This window comes from Lagenorhynchus albirostris, chromosome 9 (genome assembly GCF_949774975.1).
Source record: "Lagenorhynchus albirostris chromosome 9, mLagAlb1.1, whole genome shotgun sequence".
NCBI classification, from domain to species: Eukaryota; Metazoa; Chordata; class Mammalia; order Artiodactyla; family Delphinidae; genus Lagenorhynchus; species Lagenorhynchus albirostris.
This window is the reverse complement of record NC_083103.1, coordinates 40,084,019-40,104,477: the sequence shown is the minus strand read 5'-3', so window position 1 is coordinate 40,104,477 and position 20,459 is coordinate 40,084,019.

The following is a 20,459-nucleotide window of genomic DNA, read 5'->3' as shown; positions in this document are numbered from 1 at the left end:
TATTATTTGTAAACCTTTTGATGATGGCCATTCTGACCCATATGAGGTGATATCTCATTGTGGTTTTGATCTGCATTTCTCTAATAATTAGTGATGTTGAACATCTTTTCATGTGCCTGTTGGACACGTGTATGTCTTCTTTGAAGGGATGTCTATTTAGGTTTTCTGCCCATTTTTTGTTTGGGTTGTTTGTTTTTTTGATACTGAGTTGTATGAGCTGTTTATGTATCTTGAATATTAACTCCTTTTTGGGTGTATTGTTTGCAAATTTTTTTCCCTTTCCATAGGTTGTCTTTTTGGTTTTTTTGATGGTTTCCTCTGCTGTGTGAAAGCTTTTAAGTTTGATTAGTCCCATTTGTTTATTTTTGCCAAAAAAAGAACTCTTAATTGAATGCTTGCTATGTGTTTGATGTAATCATATACATGTTATTTAATTACAAATACATCTATAAAATATATTTATAAAAATAGTGTGAAATAACCCCACTTCATATGACTCTGCCCTCATCTTGTTACCAAACCAAACTCAGGTCCACTTGCCTGTGCACAGCAAAGCCAATCATCTGACACCGGGTTGTGGTGAAGGAAAGTACAGTGTTTATTGCAGAACACCAAGCGAGGAGAATGGGCAGCTGACGCTCAAAAGACCTGAACTCCCTGATGGCTTCCAGGGGAGGGTTTTTAAAGGTAACATTTGGGGCGAAGGTTGCAGCTTGTAGACTTGCTTCTGATTGATTGGTAGTGAGGTGACAAGGTGATGTTTTGGGAATCTTAACCATCAAACTTCTGGTCCATCCAGTCTTGTGGTCAGCATGTAGTCATTATCCTCCACCTGGGTGGGACATCTTTATTTCTGCAGAACAACTTGAAGATATACATCAGATTGTCATGTATATCCCTTGAAGAGGGACTAGGACTCTGTTCTGTCGATGAACTATCGTTTAAGCTATCACTGCTTTTCTTGCTTGACTTTTTCCTTCGTTTCTGTGTTCCCTCACTTCCCTAATTAGTTACTCCTTGAATCTGCTCTTTGGAACTCGAAGAAGGCCAGGAGTCTAAAGCTGTTTTCCACAAACAAGAAATGGGGGACATGGAAGGGCTTTTGTGCCCAGGAGAGCTCCACAGGGTCCTCTTCTGTTTCAGACCCCTTTTCTTTGATCTTCTCAATCCTGAGGGGAAAAAGAGTGGGACACAAAAGGGAATAGAGTTTTGGATAGAGATGTTAATCATAAACTCAGCAGGGAACTCGGTTTTCCGGGGACTCGATTTCACTCTCCTGGACTCTGCTCTGCCCTCCCCCTCCCCCACTCTGCTCCACCACATTGGCCTCCATCTTGTGCTTCAGACACTCCAATCTCACTCCTACCTCAGGGCCTTTGCACTTGCTGTTTCCTCTGCCTGGAATATTTTTACCCTACATGTCCTCATGGCCTGCTCGTTTCTTCCTTCAGGTCTGTATTTATATGTGCCGTCTAATGAGAGAGGCCCAAATTATGGAGCTCACCCAGTACCCCATATCCCCTTCTTTGCTTTCTTTTTCCCTCCTTGGTAGTCATGGCTGTGTACACACACACACACACACACACACACACACACACACACACACACACACGTATATACTAGCGTGTGTGGGTATATATATATCCAGAGTAATATATATGTATTTTTTTATATATATATATATATAACTTCTTTATTATGCTTTTTATATTTTATCATCCTCTGTTAGAACCTAAGCCCCTTTGAGGCAGGTCAGGGATATGTGCCTGGCACTTAGCATAACACTTGGCATATAGCAAACACTTGCAGAAAAGATAAATGTTTGTAGAAAGAATGAATGGATGGATGAATGAATGGGGATTATTCTTGTCATTTCATTGATGAGGAAACTGAGGCTTAGAGAGGTGAAACGCTATGGCCATGGGTATCTAGGCAGGGAGTGCCTAAACCAGGATCGAAGCACAATCTGCCCAGCCTGAGAGCAGCCGTGGCCTTGGCCTCTCCATACCTCCCTCATCCAAGGCAATGAAACAGAGGCAACAGGGCATGGGATGCATTGGGCGGAAGTTAAGTGGGAAGGAGAAGTTGAGATGTTCCCACAAGACAAGTTTGAAGAAATAGAAATCAGTGCTTTGAACTCATTCCTACAAACTGTGTTGGGAGGCAAAGCTGGGGCAGCTAATGCCATAGCTTGTTTTCAAATTGAAAGCCAGAAATGACCAGATATGAGGTTAATGGTTATGCGATCCACCTCATCCTCTGTGTGGATTAAATACTATCATCAGTCTCATTTTATAGGTGGGCGATTATATGCTCAGAGCATTTGAAACTCTTTTCCATGGCTACGCAATCTGGGTCCTGAGACCCTCACCCCACACCCTTTCTTCTTCCCTACCCTGCCTTCCACCTGGTGCCTGATCCCTCTGACCACAGAGAGTGGCGTTCAGGCTGACCCCCAGCCCACCTCACAAGCTCACCCCTACATGACTGGACGTGAGTTGCCAACTGGGCTCCGGGCTCCCAGCACGTGGCCAGCCTCTCTGGGCCAGTCAGCTTATTTTCTCCAGATGCAGGGAGGCATGGGACTCTCCATGGCAGGACATTCAGGTATTTTATCCTGTGAAATATCACAGAAGGCCCTACTTTGAAATCCTCACCCTCACCAATATGCAGAGGTGCTAGAGTCATTCCCATTAATCTGAATCAAGGGCAGGACAGCTGATGACACGAGTGTTGCTTAACCTTGACCCTGGGGAGCTGGAGAGGGCAGTCCCTGGTCCACCAGGAGAAATCGCCTCCACCAGGACCTTGGTAAGTAAGAACTTACCAAGTTTGCACTTACTTACCAAGTGCTCATTTGGATGGGAAATGGGTGGAAGTCTGTTCTGACTGTGAAGAAAGTGTTTACAAAGCTAACAAGAAGTACAGACAAGGACTGGAGGGGAATGCTGCTACTTCTAATGTGCTTGATATGCTAATTACAAATTATGCGCATCTTTTTGTATTAAAGCAGGTCCCCTCAGGAATTTATGTTAGCTAGTTGTTCTGAGTACTTGAAAGATGGTCGATGGGATTTCTTTATATAATTTAGGCAAGTGTTACCATCTATTTAATCATTCAACTATTTATTCAATAAACGTTTACTGAATTCTTATTCTGTGACGGGGACTGTGCAGGACACTGGAGTGGAGGGAGGAAGTAGGGCATGAAACAGAGGAGGTCCTGCCCTCAGGAGCTTCTGTTGGGTGGGGAGGGAGGGATGGACACTGTTCTGGCTGGACAGGGATGGTGTAGCCTGCTACCATTTCAGAAGCGGAGTGAGGATGTCTCAAAACATGTTGAAACGTGGTGTCCATACTCTGTCAGGCTGCAGGAGGTGAAGCTCTAGGCCATACATTAATTGGTGCCCAGGTTCTGATAAGCCTCCCTTGAAATGCCAGAGAGATCTAGGTTCAAATCCTAACCCTGCCACTTAGTCGCTATGTGACATGGACAAGTCACATGACCTCCAGGAGACTCAGAGATTTATCGGCAGAACAGGGATGCTAATTTGAACCTCAGGGGACTTTATGGATTAAATGAGAAAATGGACATAAAACGCTTGTCACAACATAGAAAACAGCATGTGATTGTCAGTGTCATCAGCCTTTACCTCTAAAGTGTAAGACATCCTGTAATATCCTGAGCTTTGATGTTATTACCTTTAGCACAGGTGTGCATGTGCATATATAGAAAAAACGATATATACGTATTTGTGTGTCAACACTTGCATATATCTTCACTACACACAAGTATATATGCCCATGAACCTGCAGGATAAGTATGAACGTATTCACAGATGCACACACATATCCACATGCATGTACACTTTATGGCCATTTTGCTCTTTAATCCTTTCTTCATCCACATGGACCCAGGCCTCCTTTAGTTTTCCAAATTCCAAATGTGAAGAACACCAGTTACAAGTTACTGAAGATCCTCTATGTTTCTTTCTTTGTCTGCTTTCACTCTCGCATTCACATGTGTTTCTTTATTTTCTCCCTGTAGCTCACTACCTTTCTCCACTCCACACTCACCTCCCCTACAGGGAGACAGTCCACAGAAGACAGACATTCTTCTGTCACTAGGAGGCTAGGGTTCTGAGTTTACTCAAATTGGGAATTTTCGCTCCCGCTTTTCAAGCTTTGCCTCTGGGATACCTTCTGGGATTGCTCAATTTTCCTCCAGTGAACTCCAGGTTCTAGCTCTATGGTGGGAGGAATTTGTCAGGTTAATTGTTGTACCCTATTCAACTCAGTCTCTGCCATCAACATTTCTCTTCAAACACACAAACACCTCTGGGCTTCTTCAGAATATTTGTAACTAAAGTTAGAAAGCTATCCTCTCTCTTCAGCCGTGAAATTTGCAAGATGGATTCCCCTCAGACCTTAAGCCATGCATAGATGGAAATGTATGAACTTGGATTCAGAGACATACACACACACTCTCACATACCTTCTTTATTTTATCGTTGTTTCTTTCTACTGCCCTTTTGCCCCATTACTTCAAGTTCATGTGCTAGAAGATGGAACTTTGGTGAAAAAGCAAGTTGAACTTTACTACTTCGATGATGTATTTTTTTTTAAACTTTGAGGTTTTCTTCATGTGTATCTTTTTTTTTTTAATATTTATATATTTGGTTGCACCAGGTCTTAGTTGTGGCACATGGGCTCCCTTAGTTGTGGAATGTGTACTCTTAGTCGCATCATGCATGTGGAAACTAGTTCCCTGACCAGGGATCGAACCCAGGCCCCCTGCATTGGGAGCGTGGAGTCTTATCCACTGCGCCACCAGGGAAGTCCCCAATGATGTATTTTATTCTGTTTCTCATTAAGTCTTTATTTCCACTCAAAATGAACCTGAAATCCTCACTTTTTTCATTCTTCCTTCCATATATTTAGTGGAGATTGACATGTGAGTGAAATGGACGTAGGAGTTAGGTGAGGGAAATAGAGGACTGGTTCCCTCTGCAGAAAGGTTCTTAGGATCTTCCCCAGTGAGAATCAGGCTTGACTGTGGAGATTCCCTGGTGTCCTCCAAACCCCTGGAGTTGGCTCATGTAAGACACAACTCTTCCCATGTAAGGTAGGATGTAATTCTTACAACCATCCATTGAGCATCTGGAGTGGAGTTCTGGTTCTAACCTACAGGACAGAGGTTAGCTCTAGGAATCAGAGAACAAGAAAGATGCCTTAATCTGTTCAGTAATTCAGCAAATATTTATTGAGCACCTGTTTTGCAGCAGACATCACACTAGATATTAAAGTTGGTTGACAAGACAGACTCAATTCCAGATAACACTTACAAACGAGGGACATGGGCATTAATGCAGCAGCACACTAACAGTGTTCCAGGTACAACTGTGATAAACACTAAGAAGAACAAAAGTGGGGTCTACGGCAGTGTAAAATAGGGATCTTGGCCAAGTGAGAGTTGCGATAGGGTGGGAGGAGTGTTACTTAGTGAAAATTCCCTGAGGGAGTGACGTTTTACACTATGACTTGGAGGATACACAGAAGTTGGCCAGAGGAAGAAGTGAGGAGAACATTCCAGAAAGAGAAAGTAGCACATGCAAAACCCCTGATTAACTAGGTGTCTAGCTCATCCACAGGGCATAGATGTCAAGTGGTTGGAACATAGTGAGCAGGGCAGGGGGTTATGAGATGGAGCTGGGGACAGTGGTCGGGAGCTGAGCACTCTGTTACTTCCATAGTTCACCCTGACGGCTCCTGGTGCTGCGGCCATGTCTACTGGATAAGTGACACCAAGACATATGCAGAGCAAAGGACAGCCTCTTGGATGCGAAGGTCCATCAGGATAAAAGAGATAAATATTTTATGTTCGCCTTTAGGCTTGTGCAAAATTATTTCTTTCTGTGGAAAGGCTATTTTCAAATGAAAACTTTACCTTTTTCCCTGTGTCAGAAGAGCCACATCAACATGTGATGTACCAAATCCCCTCTCTAGCTGTTGAAATGACCTTCTTAAATGGCTTTTCATTATCTCAGAAATTCCACCACAGGGCAGAGGCACCTAGAAGCCAAACCTTTTACTTCCCAGGTTAGTGTGTATGTTTAATCCTCATCATAGCAATACAACTGTAAAGCATTTTAAGTAGTTGTATATCTGATCAAGTTGAACTAATCAGCACAGAGACCTGTAACCTGATTTACTTTCCAACAATCAACAAGCTAAAAATATTTGCTAATGAAGCTTTTTAACTACTTGTTAATGTGAAAAATAATTCTTTAAATTTCTATTATTTGTATGATAAAAATGACAGAATACTAGCCTGAAGAAGTTCAAACACATTTTCAGGAATTGGCTGCTTTACAAAAATCCATGGGTCCTTTGAATGTGACAGTTAGGCCAACTGAGGTTCTTCATGTAAATGCTGAAGAGATTGATGGCATTGTAAGAGAAGACAGAACATTAAACCCACACGTGCCCTGGGCATTTTGTCTTGTCAGGCTCCAAATTCCCAGGCAACTCTTTCCCTTCCTGTCAGCAAAAATGAAGGTTTTGACGCAAGCTAGTAATTATAGAAGATACCTTAGGTAGAACAAAGCCTGATCTATATTCACTCCTTAGCTGTGATTCCAAACCTCAACACCCATTTGAGTGTTATCGCTTTTGCCTCTAACAACTGAAAAACTTTGTACAAAAGAGACCTCTGCTTCTCAGACTGGCTAGGAAAGAGCAGTGGAAATTTGTGGAAGATCCAAATTATTGATCTATTTTTTAAGCAAACGCAATTTGATTATTTATTTATTTATACATTTATTTCTTTTATTTAATTATTTTTGGCTGCATTGGGTCTTCGTTGCTGTGCGCAGGCTTTCTCTAGTTGTGGCGAGTGGGGGCTGTTCCTCATTGCTGTGTGCAGGCTTCTTTTTGTGGTGGCTTCTCTTGTTGTGGAGCACGGGCTCTAGGTGTGCAAGCTTCAGCAGTTGTGGCACGTGGTCTCAGTAGTTGTGGCTCGCAGGCTCTAGAGCGCAGGCTCAGTAGTTGTGGTACACAGGCTTAGCTGCTCCGCGGCATGTGGGATCTTCCCGGACCAGGCTCGAACCCGTGTCCCCTGCATTGGCAGGCGGATTCTTAACCACTGTACCATCAGGGAAGTCCCTAATTTGATTATTTAGAGTGCAGAACAGAATAGGACTGACCCGTGGGAAACGAATTCTGTAACCTCTGCTGTTTTCTCTCCTGGGCTCCCCAGCCTCCTGGCTCATTTGTCACAGCCCATACTATTTTTGCATATGATTTTTGGTTCACCTGTGTATCAGTTAGGAAAAAGATGACACACTTGGAGTGGGTAATTTGAGGAGACTTTAACAAAACACAAGCATTTACAAAGATGGGGACAGGGATTAAGGAGAACAAGAGCTGGTGCAGGACCCCAGAGCTGGTAATGATGGGGTACTCTTCCCATGCCAGGCCTGAAGGGGCGAGGGGAGGGAGTGGCTACCTGACAGGAGTTTGACCTCTGATAGAGGGACTCAGCCAACCCTCGGTGTCTCTGCTTGGAGGGAGCTGGGAATAAATACCTGATCTCATTTCCCTTGCACGCTCTGACTCCCAGTGCTTCTAGTTGACCAAAGCAAACCAGAAGCCCGTAGACAAGGGAACACCCTGAAGTTCAGCAGCCTTCCAGAGCAGAGTGAGGTCAAGAAGAGTGGAAAGTGAATCTCAGGGACGTGGGGGTGGAGCATGGGTGAATGGAACGTCCTGCACAAACTGCTGGCCTCCTGCACTCGATCGTGAAAACCTTTTAAACAGGGGATGTGTCTTTTATTTTGTAGCCCAAGTTCCAAACTCAAGCCCTGACACACAGAAAGGACTTAATAAATTCTGAGTCAATGAATGGATGTAAGGATGGTGAATGGATGGATGATTAAATGACTGGATGAATAAGCAAGTGACTGAATGAATGATGGTAAGATAAAGTTTTCCCTACTGGAGTCCTTTCTATGATCTGCTCTGGTAACTACCTCGGAACAATTTGTAATTAACATATCAAATTCTTCCAAAGGTCTTGAAAGACTTTGTCTCTTCTGCAGCTTAAGCAGTCTGCACAGAAGCTTGCGTACTGGATGAAATTGCTTCTTTCATAGCAGAGATAAAGCACCCCCTACCTCCTGTTCCAAAGACCTCAAATTCTGAATTAGGAGAGACATGAATTAATGAGCTCTGCATGTAACAAGAAAAACCTCTTTTAATAACTGGGAGTTAACAGAGTTTGGATCCCTGCTGATCTTATTGGCAAAATTAAATAAAAGTGACATTCTGCTGGCCCAAGCAAATTAGCAGCCAGCCTGTGTAAAGGCTCAGTTAACCCGAGACATTGTGTGATGTATTAACCCATTGTTTGACGTACTTTCATAAGAGCAAGATGAAGTGTCCCATCCTTTAGACTCTGGTAATGTGCTTCATTGTTAAATTCAATAGGAAAAGCCATTCATACTGTGGTATGATTGAAAAGAAAATTGAATCCTTTTGATGTTATAAATGTGTCTATTACTGCGTGTGCACACAAATTTTCCATGGAAATTATGGTGAAAGTAGTGATTCTCCTCGAAAAATGCATTAGTGTTGACACGTTCAATTTTATCTGCATCAGAATATAAATACCCTTTAACCATGGTCAAATTGTGTGGAATGTATATACCACATCTGCATAAGTCACTTGTCTATCCATCTATTGGAAAAAAGCATCGAGCTCTGAGAGCTATCCTGGTTCTCCACTTGCAGTTTTAAAAATATATATTATTGAAAGCATTGGTGCAGGATTTGTGTGAGGGTCTTTCTAATTAAAAAAACAGTTTCATAAAGCAAAGGTCTGTAATTTCATGTCTCGGTTACACAAAGCTAGTTTGAAGGCTTTGGGAAACCTGGCGAGTTGCAGTCTGCGTGTCATGCTAGCATTGGCCACCAGGCCATTATTGGCCATGCCCTGACCAAGTGGTCACGGAACCTTCTTACAAAGCAGTGGGTGATGTCAGGGACATATACTCAGCTTGGCTCTGTGGTTTCAAATCCCATTGTTTACAAGCTAAATGAGGACAGTAAAATGCCTGTCACCTCTTGCCTCCCTCTGCCTAAGATCTGCCCCTTTTCTGCTCTGCTCCTCCGTCCTCCTGACTGTCCTCCTTTGGATCTGAAACTCAAGGGAGCCACTTCTCCTCTCTGGGTTTCAGTCTTCTCTTCTGCAATCAAGGTGGATGGTTTCTATGTCCTTCAAAGTTAAATGTTTGGTACTATTTGAACACATGATGCTCTTTTTTCCTTTCCTTCCTATATGTCAGGACTTTTTTGGTCACGAGCAGTAAAAAATTCAACACAGAATGGATTAAGAAATATGAGAATTCATTGCTCTTCCACCTTACCACCCCACCCTCCAAAAAAAAAACCTCAGGGGCAAATTTGGCGTTGGGCATTGACATCAGAATTGGCTTCTCCTTTAGGGTTGAGTCCATTTGCAAACTCTCTTGGTGATCTCTTCTCCTGGAGGCAAGACGGCCACACTCTTTGTTCACATCCTTCCTACTCCAAATTCAGCCACACAAAAAATCATGAATGTATTTTTGAAAAATATTCCTGGACATGGCTCTCCTTGGCCCAAATTACGTCAGCATCTATCCCCGAACCAATCACCGCAGTCAGAGGCAGGCAGTGCTCTGATTTGCCAGGCTGGTGTCACATCCACCCTTGGAGTTAAAGGGCAAATAGACTGAGAAAGGGGGATGGGTAATCACTCCAAGAAAAATTATGTTCCTGTTATTAAAAGAAGGATAAACATGCAATGGAAGGGGACTGGGCAGGCACATCTGCTGTAACGTGTTCATGCGAGCAGTTCCTGTTTCCTGAAATACCTCTTTTTCCTTGTCAGTGCGATGAATCCTTGCTTATCCTTCAAGATCAAGTTCAAAAAACCCCTCTTCACTGAGCCCTCTCAAATCCCTACCTGACTTCTTTGCTGTCTTAGCACTGAAACATATCTCTGTTACAGAATCTGCAACACTTGTCCCATCCTTCCAACAAATATTTATTGAACACCTATTACGTACAAAGCACTTCAGGCTTACTTTCTCTAAGGATTTGGAATACCAGGCTCTCGCAGCCAACTGCATGACTTACAAGAAGAGAAATGTGGGGCTAACTTAAGGAGGAGGGTGGTGGAAGTGTTGGCAGGGGAACAGAGAAACTAGCAGGAAAACGTAAAAGAATAACAGAATAACTTGCTCTTCTAGGAGGGCACTGGCAAACCAAGACCGCTCAATACATACTATTATTGAGTACCTACTAAGGGCCAGATACTGTCTCGGTGCCTGGGGTAAATCAGTGAAAAAAACGTGCAGAAATATCTGTTCTTGTGGAGGGAATGTGGAAGAGGGCATTCCAGGCTAAAGAAACAGCCAGCGCAAAGCCCTGGACTAGGAGTGTGTTTGACTTATTAACAGATCAGCACAATGGCTAGTGTGGCTGAGAGGGAGTATAGAAGGAGATGACATTAGAAAGATACCAGGGCCGGATCATGGAGGGACTAGTAGGCCATGATAAGGACTTTAGCCTTTACTCTTCAACCCACCATCCAGGTCCTGAAGCAATCCGGAACTGGACTAAAAAATGCATTATCAGTCCGTGGAGATAATGGGGCTAGGATTAGACTTGAAGCAGGAATCCTGGGTTCTCACCAAATTATCACATTCCTCTCAGTATATCCCAGGCTATGAAAAATGGACTTCTGCCTGAGTTTCCCAATTAACAATTCTTATTGACCAGCTAGTTCTGCTGAGATCATGACATCTTTGACATAACCTGTAGCTCTTGGGGGTGGGGGGGGGAAGAAGGGTAGAGGAATGGGTAGAGTTTAATATTCAAGAACACGATCTGTGAGTCAAAGTGCTGGGTTTGGACCATGGCTCTGCCACTTATATGTGTATAGCACTGGGTTGTTACTTGCTCTGAGTCTCATTTTCCTCATCTGATAAATGGGAGCACGAAAACCTGTTCCACAATGCACTATATAAGAATGTATGTAAACAGCATAGCATAGAATTATCCCTCAGTAAATAATCATTATTACTACCTTGGATATTTCTTGCAAATCCTCTCTACCTGGGGTTGACAGAGTTCTTTATCCTTCCACTCACTGGCTGAGACCTGTTTTCTAAGCACCATGAAGCTGCTGCATACTTGGACTTTCAGTGTCATCAGTCACCTGGGTTTTGGCCCTTTATCACCTTTGTTCCATTCCTTCCCAAGAGATGAGTTAGACCCTGTTGGCTCTTAAAGCCTGTCTGACTTATGTCCGATGGCACCATAACTATTTGGACGTGGAATATTTGGCTGCTGACCACTCCTCCAGTTGTGGAGAGCACCTGAGAATTGCCTTGTTTATACCCACATAGGTCCTGTCCTGCCTTGTCCCCATTCCCACCCTACAAGCTTGGCTGGTCCCAGCAGGACTTGTAGCCAAGCCTTAGCAGAATCATGCCACATGCCTGCTACATTCTTCCTCATCCAAAAAGCAGTTTCTCCAGGTGCTACATAAGTAACAAAACTCTTCCTTGGACTGTTTCATACAGATGTTCTCTCTAATTCACCTCCAGGCAAAACTGACCAGTGGCCCCTTTCCTAGGGAAAAACTTCCTTGTGTCATTTCTCTGCCTCTTGCTCCTTTCTCTCTCTCCATATGGAAGTCTCTGCCACTCTCCCCCTTGTATCATGTGAATGTTGCCTTGTAAATTGTTCAGAATCCAAGTCTGGGTGGGATATTTACCCAGAGCAAATTATGGCTGGATGCATTCCTATGTCAACATGTGCCATGCTTATTTCTTATAAAGTAGTTCATTATTCTGTGGGACATAAATAGTATTACCAGATTGATATGATTAAAGCTAGTGAGTTGTTAATTAGCATCTAATTAAAAGAGATGAGTTACACACCCATGTACAGTAGCTAATGTTATGTTTTCCTTGAAAAAGAAATGATTAAGTGTACAGCAATTGTGTTTTCAAAGAAACCATACCAAACCATATGTGAGGTTCTCTAGGGATGCAGGGCCAATGTCTACCCTGGGACATCAGAAAATTGAGTTTGCTGCTCCCCAAAGAAGCAGATGCTGACATGGGCTAGGATCTTCCTTGTCACAGGAAGCTGGCTAGAGCTTTGCATGGTTTCCAGAAATAGCAACAGAGGAGCCATCAAGGCAGCTTCGTAGAGCCCAAGCCCAGGCTCCAGAGCTGTGTATCCCTCTATTCAACTTTCTACTGTGATTATCAACTCACACTGCCAAGTATTCTTACACTCTTTATCTAATTTAATTTTCAAAGAACCCATATCCCCATTTTATAAACCAGAAAACTAAACCTCAGGCAGGACTCAGTTGTGGCTCACTTGATAAGACCAGAGAATTTCTGAAGAAGCACCAGGACACATTCTGACGATCCAAGCCAAGGCCTTCTGAAACCTGATTTTTTTTTTTTTTGTAAATTTATTTATTTATTTTTGGGTGTGTTGGGTCTTCGTTTCTGTGTGAGGGCTTTCTCTAGTTGAGGCAAGCGGGGGCCACTCTTCATCGCGGTGCGCGGGCCTCTCACTGTCGCGGCCTCTCTTGTTGCGGAGCACAGGCTCCAGATGTGCAGGCTCAGTAGTTGTGGCTCATAGGCCCAGTTGTTCCGCGGCATGTGGGATCTTCCCAGACCAGGGCTTGAACCTGTGTCCCCTGCATTGGCAGGCAGATTCTCAACCACGGTGCCACCAGGGAAGCCTGATTTTGATGTCACTATGTAACCTTCTCTCTCCCTATTCCATACTTTTCTCCAGCTGAACTGCTCTCCACCATATCTTTCCTAATGGCCTCATTCTGCTCACAGCCAACTGAGAAGGCTTCCATGTGTCTACCTCCCACCTGAACTTCCCGGATGCAGGCCAGTCCTAATTTCATCAACCTTGACTAACCTATACTCCAGTCACTCTCCCTCTCAGAGAATTCTTGGTAGATTTGTATAATAGAACTCAAATGGGAGGAAGATGAGTGTTCACTGGACTCCAGCTCTCCACAATGCAGAAATTTCCATTACGACATCCCACAGGTGTAGCCACTGAGCCTGTTTTACGGTTTGTTGTAAGTGGGTTGTTTACATTTTTATTACTTATTGCCTCTGAGTATCCAAATAATACAGAAAAATGATCTGGAAAGAAGTGAAAGAAAATAGTGGTTACTCCTATAGAATGGATTAAGGTGGGAATAGGAAGAGAGCAGCTGAGAATGTCAAAGGGAACTTTTATTTTATTAGTACTTGTATCTTTTACATCACTATTATATTCATGTATTGCTTATGTAATAAAAAACAATAAAAAAAATCAGCATGTTCCCATTGGAGGAATCTTGTATATTTATAGAAAGGACAAATAAATAGAACAAAATATAACTCTCTTGCCTATAAATAACTGCTATTATCTATATATCTACATTTGGTATTTTTATTCTACTTTGTTTTTTATTAAATTTATATTAGATATTATGATACTGTATAAGAATTGGGAATCTTTATTTTTAATAGGTTAACATGCATCTCCAAACTTATTAAAAAGTTTTTATTAATATGAGTTTAATTATGGCATAATATTCTGTTGAGGGTTGAAACATCACTCATATAACCTTTCCCTGAGGTTGAACATGTATGTTTCTAATATTTTTACAGTATAAATATTGCTGAGGAAAACATCTGTTTTTAATTGGGAAGTTTAAATTATTTATATTTCTTGTCATAACTGGTATGTTCATTTGTTCTTGTTCTATTATATTTGTTATATTTGATCCTTCCTTGCTGTTTTCTTTGGACCATCTTCTCTTTCATTACTTTTTCACTATGGTAGTTTTAAAGATATATATGTTGTTTTTAACTCTACTAATGTTTCTTTTTAAACTTAGTACTTAATGGTGAACTATTCAAAGTTCTCTTCTAAGGTTTCTAATCTTGTTCCTCCAGTACAATGATGACTAGCTAATCCTACTGTTAACTCATCTACCGAGTTCTTAATTTCAATCATTATATTCTATAATTTCAATTTGATATTTTTTCATAGATTGATTTCTCTGGAATCTTAGCCAAACTGTTGCAGATTTTAGTAGATACTTTTTATGCGATTAAAGGAATTATACCATTGTTTTTCCTTAATATATTAAGGAAAAGCCCGTACGCCCTTTTTGGCCAACCGAATCATTGGCAATGTTGAATTTTACAGCTATGATATAAGGTATATTTAGATTCAGAATTTTTATATCTTCATGGGGGAATTTGTCATTTGCCATTATGAATTATATATGTTTACTTCAGGTATATTTGCCTTAAAAATTTCCCTGTCTGGAATTACTGGTTATAATTCCTGGTTATATCAGCTTTTTGTTCTCTTCTTTTTGAAATACAAATGATATAGGCTGAAATGCACTTCTGTGAGTTTTAACGAATTCATATAAATATGAAGCTCATATCCCTATCAATATACAACATATTTTCATCACTCCGGAGAGTTCTAAGTCAGTCTTTCTAAATCTTTTACAGTAGTAAAAAGAGATGAGTTATGTACCCATGTACCTTTTGCTCATTTACATATTACACTATGTACAGTATATACTCTTTTCCATCATCTTATTTCACTTAGAGTAACGTCTGTGAAATGCATTCACATTGGTGCATGAATAAGAAACGTTTCTTTTTGTTTTGGTGTAATAGTCCATCATATAAATATACCACAATCTATTTATGCACTCACCAGTTGATAGACATTTGTACTGTTTCCAGTTGAGACTACTATGAATAAAGATTCTATGAATATTCTTGTACAAGCATTTGTACAGACCTAAGTTTTCATTTCTTTTGAGTAAATGCTTAGGAAAGGGATTGCTAGTTCATAGAGTATGTATGTATATACTTGATTTTTTTTAATTTTATTTATTTTAATTTTTTTAACATCTTCATTGGGGTATAATTGCTTTACAATGGTGTGTTAGTTTCTGCTTTATAACAAAGTGAATCAGTTACACATATACATATGTTCCCATATCTCTTCCCTCTTGCATCTCCCTCCCTTCCACCCTCCCTATCCCACCCCTCCAGGCGGTCACAAAGCACCGAGCCGATATCCCTGTGCCATGTGGCTGCTTCCACTAGCTATCTACCTTACGTTTGTTAGTGTGTATATGTCCATGACTCTCTCTTGCCCTGTCACAGCTCACCCTTCCCCCTCCCCATATCCTCAAATCCATTCTCCAGTAGGTCTGTGTCTTTATTCCTGTCTTACCCCTAGGTTCTTCATTACATTTTTTTTCTTCTTAAATTCCATATATATGTGTTAGCATAGGGTATTTGTCTTTTTCTTTCTGACTTACTTCACTCTGTATGACAGACTCTAGGTCTATCCACCTCATTACAAATAGCTCAATTTCATTTATTTTTATGGCTGAGTAATATTCCATTGTATATATGTGCCACATTTTCTTTATCCATTCATCCGATGATGGCACTTAGGTTGTTTCCATCTCCGGGCTATTGTAAATAGAGCTGCAATGAACATTTTGGTACATGACTCTTTTTGAATTTTGGTTTTCTCAGGGTATATGCCCAGTAGTGGGATTGCTGGGTCATATGGTAGTTCTATTTGTAGTTTTTTAAGGAACCTCCATACTGTTCTCCATAGTGGCTGAACCAATTCACATTCCCACCAGCACTGCATGAGTGTTCCCTTTTCTCCACACCCTCTTCAGCATTTATTGTTTCTAGATTTTTTGATGATGGCCATTCTGACTGGTGTGAGATGATATCTCATTGTAGTTTTGATTTGCATTTCTCTAATGATTAATGATGTTCAGCATTCTTTCATGTGTTTGTTGGCAGTCTGTATATCTTCTTTGGAGAAATGTCTATTTAGATCTTCTGCCTATTTGTGGATTGGGTTGTTTGTTTTTTTGTTATTGAGCTGCATGAGCTGCTTGTAAATTTTGGAGATTAATCCTTTGTCAATTGCTTCATTTGCAAATATTTTCTCCCATTCTGAGGGTTGTGTTTTCGTCTTGTTTATGGTTTCCTTTGCTGTGCAAAAGCTTTTAAGTTTCATTAGGTCCCATTTGTTTATTTTTGTTTTTATTTCCACTTCTCTAGGAGGTGGGTCAGAGAGGATCTTGCTATGATTTATGTCATAGAGTGTTCTGCCTATGTTTTCCTCTAAGAGTTTGATAGTTTCTGGCCTTACATTTAGGTCTTTAATCCATTTTGAGCTTATTTTTGTGTATGGTGTTAGGGAGTGATCTAATCTCATACTTTTACACGTATCTGTCCAGTTTTCCCAGCACCACTTATTGAAGAGGCTGTCCTTTCTCCACTGTACATTCCTGCCACCTTTATCAAAACATAAGGTGTCCATATATGCGTGGGTTTATCTCTGGGCTTTCTATCCTGTTCCATTGGTCTATCTTTCTGTTTTTGTGCCAGTACCATACTGTCTTGATTACTGTAGCTTTGTAGTATAGTCTGAAGTCAGGGAGCCTGATTCCTCGAGCTCCTTTTTTCGTTCTCAAGATTGCTTTGGCTATTCGGGGTCTTTTGTGTTTCCATACAAATTGTGAAATTTTTGGTTCTAGTTCTGTGAAAAATGCCAGTGGTAGTTTGATAGGGATTGCATTGAATCTATAGATTGCTTTGGGTAGTAGGGTGATTTTCACAATGTTGATTCTTCCAATCCAAGAACGTGGTATATCTCTCCATCTATTTGTATCATCTTTAATTTCTTTCATCAGTGTCTTATAATTTTCTGCATACAGGTCTTTTGTCTCCTTAGGTAGGTTTATTCCTAGATATTTTATTCTTTTTGTTGCAATGGTAAATGGGAGTGTTTTCTTGATTTCACATCATTAGTGTATAGGAATGCCAGAGATTTCTGTGCATTAATTTTGTATCCTGCTACTTTACCAAATTCATTAATTAGCTCTAGTAGTTTTCTGGTAGCATCTTTAGGATTCTCTATGTATAGTATCATGTCATCTGCAAACAGTGACAGCTTTACTTCTTCTTTTCTGATTTGGATTCCTTTTATTTCCTTTTCTTCTCTGATTGCTGTGGCTAAAACTTCCAAAACTATGTTGAGTAAGAGTGGTGAGAGTGGCAACCTTGTCTTGTTCCTGATCTTAGTGGAAATGCTTTCAGTTTTTCACCATTGAGGATGATGTTGGCTGTGGGCTTGTCATATATGGCCTTTATTATGTTGAGGAAAGTTCCCTCTATGCCTACTTTCTGCAGGGTTTTTATCATAAATGGGTGTTGAATTTTGTCAAAAGCTTTCTCTGCATCTATTGAGATGATCATATGGTGTTTCTCCTTCAATTTGTTAATATGGTTTATCACATTGATAGATTTGCGTATATTGAAGCATCCTTGCATTCCTGGAATAAACCCCTCTTGATCATGGTGTATGATCCTTTTAATGTGCTGTTGGATTCTGTTTGCTAGTATTTTGTTGAGGATTTTTGCATCTATGTTCATCAGTGATATTGGCCTGTAGTTTTCTTTCTTTGTGACATCCTTGTCTGGTTTTGGTATCAAGGTGATGGTGGCCTCGTAGAAGGAGTTTGGGAGTGTTCCTCCCTCTGCTATATTTTGGAAGAGTTTGAGAAGGATAGGTGTTATCTCTTCTCTAAATGTTTGATAGAATTCGCCTGTGAAGCCATCCGGTCCTGGGCTTTTGTTTGTTGGAAGATTTTTAATCACAGTTTCAATTTCAGTGCTTGTGATTGGTCTGTTCATATTTTCTATTTCTTCCTGATTCAGTCTTGGCAGGTTGTGCATTTCTAAGGATTTGTCCATTTCTTCCAGATTGTCCATTTTATTGGCATAGAGTTGCTTGTAGTAATCTCTCATGATCTTTTTTATTTCTGCAGTGTCAGTTGTTACTTCTCCTTTTTCATTTCTAATTCTATTGAGTCTTCTCCCTTTTTTTCTTGATGAGTCTGGCTAGTGATTTATCTATTTTGTTTATCTTCTCAAAGAACCAGCTTTTAGTTTTATTGATCTTTGCTATTGTTTCCTTTATTTTTCATTTATTTCTGATCTGATTTTTATGATTTGTTTCCTTCTGCTAGTTTTGGGGTTTTTTTGTTCTTCTTTCTCTAATTGCTTGAGGTGCAAGGTTAGGTTGTTTATTCGAGATGTTTCCTGTTTCTTAAGGTGGGCTTGTATTGCTATAAACTTCCCCCTTAGAACTGCTTTTGCTGCATCCCATAGGTTTTGGATCGTTGTGTCTCCATTGTCATTTGTTTCTAGGTATTTTTGGATTTCCTCTTTGATTTCTTCAGTGATCACTTCATTATTAAGTAGTGTATTGTTTAGCCTCCATGTGTTTGTATTTTTTACAGATCTTTTCCTGTAATTGATATCTAGTCTCATGGCGTTGTGGTCAGAAAAGATACTTGATACAATGTCAGTTTTCTCAAATTTACCAAGGCTTGATTTGTGACCCAAGATATGATCTATCCTGGAGAATGTTCCATGAGCAGTTGAGAAAAATGTGTATTCTGTTGTTTTTGGATGGAGTGTCCTATAAATATCAATAAGTCCATCTTGTTTAACGTATCATTTAAAGCTTGTGTTTCCTTATTTATTTTCATTTTGGATGATCTGTCCATGGGTGAAAGTGGGGTGTTAAAGTCCCCTACTATGAATGTGTTACGGTCGATTTCCCCTTTTATGGCTGTTAGTATTTGCCTTATGTATTGAGGTGCTCCTATGTTGGGTGCATAAATATTTACAATTGTTATATCTTCTTCTTGGATCGATCCCTTGATCATCATGTAGTGTCCTTCTTTGTCTCTTCTAATAGTGTTTATTTTAAAGTCTATTTTGTCTGATATGAGAATTGCTACTCCAGCTTTCTTTCGGTTTCCATTTGCATGGAATATCTTTTTCCATCCCCTTACTTTCAGTCTGTATGTGTCTCTAGGTCTGAAGTGGGTCTCTTGTAGACAGCATATATACGGGTCTTGTTTTTGTATCCATTCAGCCAATCTGTTGTCTTTTGGTGGGAGCATTTAGTACATTTACATTTAAGGTAATTATCGATATGTATGTTCCTATTTCCATTTTCTAAATTGTTTTGGGTTCGTTATTATAGGTCTTTTCCTTCTCTTGTGTTTCTTGTCTAGAGAAGTTCCTTTAGCATTTGTTGTAAAGCTGGTTTGGTGGTGCTGAACTCTCTCAGCTTTTGCTTGTCTGTAAAGGTTTTAATTTCTCCATGAAATCTGAATGAGATCCTTCCTGGGTAGAGTGGTCTTGGTTGCAGGTTTTCCTCTTTCATCACTTTCAGTATGTCCTGCCACTCCCTTCTGGCTTGTAGGGTTTCTGCTGAGAGATCAGCTGTTAACCTTATGGGGATTCCCTTGTGTGTTATTTGTTGTTTTTCCCTTGCTGCTTTTAATATGCTTTCTTTGTATTTAATTTTTGACAGTTTGATTAATATGTGTCTTGGCGTATTTCTCCTTGGATTTATCCTGTATGGGACTCTCTGTGCTTCGTGGACTTGATTAACTATTTCCTTTCCCATATTAGGGAAGTTTTCAACTATAATCTCTTCAAATATTTTCTCAGTCCCTTTCTTTTTCTCTTCTTCTTCTAGAACCCCTATAATTCGAATGTTGGTGCGTTTAATGTTGTCCTAGAGGTCTCTGAGACTGTCCTCAGTTCTTTTCATTCTTTTTTCTTTATTCTGCTCTGCAGTAGTTATTTCCACTATTTTATCTTCCAGGTCACTTATCCGTTCTTCTGCCTCTGTTATTCTGCTATTGATCCCATCTAGAGTACTTTTTATTTCATTTATTGTGTTGTTCATCGTTGCTTGTTTCATCTTTATTTCTTCTAGGTCCTTGTTAACTGTTTCTTGCATTTTGTCCATTCTATTTCCAAGATTTCGGATCATCCTTTCTATCATTATTCTGAATTCTTTTTCAGGTAGACTGCCTATTTCCTCTTCATTTGTTAGGTCTGGTGCATTTTTATCTTGCTCCTTTATCTGCTGTGTGTTTTTCTGTCTTCTCATTTTGCTTATCTTACTGTGTTTGGGGTCTCCTTTTTGCAGGCTGCAGGTTCGTAGTTCCCGCTGTTTCTGATGTCTGTCCCCAGTGGCTAAGGTTGTTTCAGTGGGTTGTGTAGGCTTCCTGGTGGAGGGGACTAGTGCCTGTGTTCTGGTGGATGAGGCTGGATCTTGTCTCTCTAGTGGGCAGGTTCATGTCTGGTGGTGTGTTTTGGGGTGTCTGTGGACTTATTATGATTTTAGGCAGCCTCTCTGCTAATGAGTGGGGTTGTGTTCCTGTTTTGCTAGTTGTTTGGCATAGGTTGTCCAGCACTGTAGCTTGCTGGTCGTTGAGTGAAG